General features: G+C 39.9%; 1 pseudogene; it reads left to right on the forward strand.

Moving 5' to 3' along the window:
- Positions 1-635: 635 nt before the first annotated feature.
- On the forward strand, positions 636-3,980 carry LOC123396630 (annotated as a pseudogene).
- The last annotated feature ends 2,326 nt before the right edge of the window (positions 3,981-6,306 follow it).

The following is a 6,306-nucleotide window of genomic DNA, read 5'->3' on the forward strand; positions in this document are numbered from 1 at the left end:
AGTAGCAAGATCGCGTTGTAACACCCCTTCCGTCCATACCGACACCGATCGGTTGCACATGATGTACATGGATGCATGCACGAAATTTACCCAAGTTTTGCCGGCACTTGAGAATGCACATGCAATGATGCCACACAAAATTTCGATGAAATCGGAGACCATACGCACGTTGTGTCACGTCCGGTATCTGTTTTTGACTGTTTTTGAATGGAAATTCGCACAAAAAACACGGATTGTCAGAAAATTAAAAAATTTGATGTGCCGCCTTGTAAAGTTCATTAGGAAGCGTGAAAAAATATTGGGAAAATTTCGTATTTATTATGGGAAAATTTCGTCACATCGCCATATTGTTTTTATTAAATTTCGTCTTTAATATGGAAAAAAAATCTCAACTGACGTAGCCATATTTGTTTCCCATGCCGACAGGATTACTGACGTGCATGCAGTTTGTTCATACCCCTAGCCCTACCCCGACGTGATCTCACCGCCGCCGCGCCCCCGACGTGATCTCGCCGCTGCCGCCCAGCCCCGCCGCCCCCGCACTATACTCTCCCGTCGCCCTCCACATCTCGTCGGCGCTGTGATCTATCACCCCGTACGCCGTCACAACTTCATCGCCGCAGACTTCACCGTCCATGCGTCGCGGCGCCCTTCACCCGTCCGTGCGTCGCCACGCCTTTCTCCATCCGTCCGTTGTTGTGCCCTTCACCTTCCGTCCGTCCATCGTCCGTACTGCCGCCGTTGCATCGTCCGCCGTCCACCGTCAACCTTCATCGTCCGTCCGTCCGTCATCGGCCTTCTACTTGGGTAACTATTTTTATGATGTTTTCATGTTATTATTCAAATATCAAATGAGTGTCATCGTACGTGACAAATTTTTTAAATTATGAAGGATGGATATAGACGGTGTGATTCCATGTTCAGTTAAGAAGTGGGTTAGCCTTTTTGACAAACTTTCAGCAAGTCAAAAGTTTATGTTTTATGAAACGGATTTGCAAGGCATGTTACAAATGCCGTGCATGAAGATGCGTGAATTTTTACTTCACTTTTTGATCCAAGGCTATAATCGTCATAATAAAATATTCATGGTTCGAGAGTCATCTGGGAGTAAAGGCCTTATTTCAGTAGGGCATGATGATGTGTTTTCTATATTTGGGTTGAAAAATCAAGGACTTGATGTTGTTGGTTTTCTTAGAACGGAAGGGCAAAAAGCTATGAAAAGAATACCAATTAATTTTGTGGACACAAAAAGGGTAAGATCATGATTGACGATCTTATCAATTAAATGGTGAAGAATGAAAACACAGGTGATGACTTTGTCCGGATGACGTTTCTAGTTTAGTTGGGAACAGTAATCACACCTGTCTCCCATGAATATACTCCGAAGGAGTATTATGCCTTAGTTAAGGACAAAGAGATGATAAGTAAGTTCAACTGGAACAAGTTCACTTTGAAGTTCCTTCTTTCAGAGATTGGAAAGGTTCTAGAGGACGGCCGTGTTAGGGAATGGCCACACGTGAACCTTGCCCTTTTGCAGGTATGTATTATTCAAATTATTACTTACGTAATGTTAGTCAAATATGTATTATTCAAACATATTTGATGTATTGCAGTATGCATATTGGGAGAATGTACAACTAGTTATAGGTCCAAAATATGATCCGTTGTCACTTATGAGCCCCTTGATGAGGAACTGGACGGAACCTCTCACGGAGAAAAGAGACAAATACGACTATGATTATGGTCGGGGTGTTGGAATGGTAATCCATATTTTCTAAATTTTCTTTTAATGTTACATTTCCGTGGTTCAGTTTATTGTCTAAATTTGATGTATAATTATCGCTCTCTAATTATTGTTCTTGTAGATTGATGACAATATTACGTATGAGTATAGGGCGAAATTTTTTCTCAAGAACAAGCTAAAAAAATAAAAAATCAAGTACAAAAAAGTCTACTGTTAGTGGAAAGAAGAAAGAGAGCAACACATCAGAGGCTTCCGCAAGCAATGTTATGGACCACATTTGGCATGAGTTGACGGAAATACGCAAGGACATGCGTCGTTTGCTAGAGTTATGCGCACGGGTAACGGTGCAACATATTTTTACTATCGTGCATAATGTATTTCATTGACTTACATAACTCTCATGAATAAATGTTTTTTCAGAGGATGATTGAGAAAATGAACAAAACCGGTGTGTTCTATAGAACCGGTAACATGGAAGAAGAAGAAGAGAATCTATATGGTGACATTAATGAATCTACAAATGATGGTGCATTTCGTGATAAGGAGTTTGTTTATCATTCTAATATGGACGACTATCGCACACCTTCTCATGGTAAAATGAATAAGCAAAAGGACGATGACGGTGGTCATGTGAATTCTCATGCTAAGGTACCTTATTATTGCACTCCTGAGTATCTGGATAGTTTCAAGGGTGATAGGAGTGATCCTATCAAAGTACCTGACGTATCAGATGAGAAGGCGGTCACGTCTTTAGAGACAAATGAAATATCACCACATGGATCAGGTCATTATAATGGAGTAGATGAGCAAGTGGAAAAGGTGCTTGGCAAACGTAAACGCACTGCATCAAAAGCCGGAAAGTCTCCTTTTGTTGCTGTTAAACCCATCAAACATGCAAAACGTCCTGCCAAAGCGAGTAAGATTGTTATGAATCAATTTGTTTTTCTTAAAACAAAGTTTATTATATAGTTACGTTTACTAATATTTGATTTGTGATTTGCAGAATTGTTTAATAAAGAAGATGTTAAGAAAACTAGTGTTGACGTCGATGTGATCAAAGCGAGTGTTATGTTCTTACGCGCATGTGAGCGCTCAAGGAAACATGGAGCTACAGAAATTTTCAATGATGGTGTGGCGGACGCTTTGACTGCACAGAGAGCTTGTCAGATTCTGAACCACCAATGGATAAGCGGTGACGTAAGTTACTTATATTTTTAACATTATATTTCACAACAAAGTACAATCATTACATTTGTTATATTATTTTCAGGTTATCAATGTGTACTCAACTTTTTTGTTGGGGGAAGCTAAAGACAAACGTTACATAATACCGATTTGGAGGGTGAAGTGGCTACTTGAATATAGAAAGGATAAGAAGGGTGACGATAATGAGTATGAAAGAGTGTCAAATTCAAATGAACCCGTGAATAGGTGTCTCAACGAGTATTTCAAAACACCTAAGGTATGTTTCAGTGGTTGTAAGGTATACAAATAATGCACTAGTATAACAAATGTTGCATTGATATGGGTTATATTCTCTTTTTTCTTTATGCAGGCATATATGGCTCTCAACAAGGATAACACCCATTGGGTTACGGTTGTCATGCATAAGGAAAAGGAAGAGTTCCAGGTTCTAGACTCGTTGATGGGAAAAGAACTTGAGAGTACAACTAGAAAACTTGTTGAGGACTTGGTAGGTTTTAATACATATTTGCATTGCGAAACCATCATTGTGTTTACATTATTTATTGAAAGTTTCTTGCGTTGTTATTGTTATTTTTAGACAAGAGAAATTGGAGCAGATATTGCACAAGCAAATGCAACCACAAGTGTGCAGTATCCGGATGTATCCACATGGCCTATTAAAACCTACGGCATGCCTCAACAAGAAGATGAGTGAGTATGTAGTTGAATATAATCTTGGTGTATTATATGTGTGTGATGCATAATTATTTATTGTTAATTACATGCATCAGGAACTCATGTGGATTATTTGTTCTTCATTGCTTTAAAAATTGGAATGACGATACATGGGATCGATCTTTTTCACACATACAAAACTAATATTGGTACTCTTTACTATGAGCACTTTATAGTGGACTAAAATGATTTTTTTTTGCAGATATCAGTTGATGATGCGAGGAAACTAATGATAGCGCAAATTATTTATTCTGAAAAGAACACCCTTGGGGAAATGAAAGACAAAGTTATTAGGATTACAAGGAGGAAGAAATAGATGACACCGGAGGAGATTCACGCGTGTTTGAGTTTACTACGGAACTAGATTATTTTTGTGATTTTCGTGTTTCTTTTGAAAATTTTGTAAGAGACATATATATTTTCCACATATATTTTATGATATTTTGTGTTTAAAGAATTTATATGTAATGGTAATTCTCTTGTTTTAGAAATATATTGAATATTATGTTGTTGTTGAAAATACTATAAAATATGCTATCTGATTATCTCATTATAACGTGTTTAAGCCCACGGTCGATAAACACGCCGTGTCGTCGGTGCATGCAGTCAGCCGCGCGAGCGGGGGTCAACTACGCCCGCGTGGTGTCGGTGCATGCAGTCGGGGGTCAATTGCTCCGTCGGTGCATGCATTCGGTCATGCGGGCGCACTATTTTCTGCACGACGGACATAGCGCCGTGGGCCGGCCCAAGTGAGACGACGGGCGTGCGAAACCGGCGGTGCGACGTTTTTAGTCCCACCCTGCCGACCGAAGGGTGCGACGGCTTGTTTATATACCCCGCGACCTCGACGTTGCTGAAGTTCTGTGCACGTGGCCGTCGGTCGGTCGCGACGCACTAGCCGACGTCGGTACAAAATACAAGCCCCCGTCGCCGCAACGCTGGAACCGACGTGCATACTTTTTGCATGAAAAAACACCACAATCGACGTCGGCTAAAGTGCACAGTAGTATTGTCTTATACATATTGTCTTAAATAACATGAACAACATATACATATTGTCTTAAATAACATGAACAACATATACACATTGTCTTATGTAACACAATAGTATTACACATATAAAAAAATCTCATACATTTTCATAACGCGAATACAAAGAAAAGTATTGTCTTCCATATTATTGAATAAAGTAAATTCTTGTGTTTTGTATAAATGAATGAAGTAAAACACTTGCAATAACACCGCTTGTGTCTTCAACCTCAGTTACTGCATGAAATAAGTTACAGATTGTAATAATAATTACCGAAACAAAACAACATAAGTAAAATAAACGAACGAAAACACATACTAATATGTACTCTGGATTTTGGTTGCAAGTGGCCTTGTTATGACCTGGAAGTCTGCATAGTCTACATAGACGTCCGCTTTTCTCATCAAATGATTTTGGTCTTCCATTTTTGGTCACATCGGGACCATTCTTACCATGACCTCTACTATTCTACTTAGGTACCCCTTTGGTGGACACCTTCAATGGATCACGAATAAGAATACAATTCTACTTAGGCTGAAATTCATCATTACTCACAAAGCTTTGCTGACTAGGTTCTTCATTATCCAAGATGTCCTTACTCGCTCTAATTTCTTACATTGCTGCCAGCATCTTGTCGAATAAGAATGGGTTATGACATGCGATATGAGAAGATTCTGCACATACAATGCTCAACTTACTATATCTAGCTCTGGCCTCAGTATCCGTCCAACCCCATGAAAACAAATCGCTGGTGCGCTTCACGGGCAATCCAGATCTTGCTTTCTTTGTGAACGGTCGCAGGATACATCACTTAGGTATTGTAGGTAAGTTGAGTGCATTCAAAACATGAAGAATATGTTTGTAAGGAAGGCTTTTGCGAGTCATACTTCGACAAGTGCACTTTATAGTTTCTATGAAGTTACCTGGTGCGTAGTCCATATTAAACATACGATCCCTGTTATTTTTCCACGCAACCATGAATATGTGACTGTCTGCTCCTCTTAATCTATCAATTACCTCAAGCTGATGTACCTTCATTAAATCTTCCTACAAGATGTAAAAGTTTGCCTTCGTGAATGCTTTGGTAGCGAACACCTCGATGGTCTTACACTTAGTCACTTCTACTGGTAGAGTTTGTGAGGCCATGCAATCGTCATGTGATTCATACTCGCGGAGGCGCATGATGCAATTCTCATAGTGTACAATCATGTCAACAATTGTCATACCGTAGTCAAGATGTAGGTGCAGGCATGAGTTCATGCTCTCGCTCCTCTGATTACTCCGCATACCAAGAAATAACCCACCAGACAAATATGATGCAGCCCAAAGCTTCTTCTTCCTGTACATCCTATAAAGCCATGTTTTTGTTTTCTCCGTCTGCCAGTTCTGAACAAACGCGACCCATCTCTCCTCAAAACTATATGTGTGGTGGCGTAGTACAAGAGTTGACCTGAATTCCTTCAATGACTTCTGGTGGAGGTGTTTCTGCATGTTCTTTTCAATATGCCATGAAAATAAACGATGCCACACGTCAGGAAGCACCTTCCTGATAGCTCTTATCATCGCTGCATCTCCATCAGTAATTACAGATTGGGGCTTCTTCTGGCAGTGA

This window comes from Hordeum vulgare, chromosome 5H (assembly GCF_904849725.1).
Source record: "Hordeum vulgare subsp. vulgare chromosome 5H, MorexV3_pseudomolecules_assembly, whole genome shotgun sequence".
NCBI lineage: Eukaryota > Viridiplantae > Streptophyta > Magnoliopsida > Poales > Poaceae > Hordeum > Hordeum vulgare.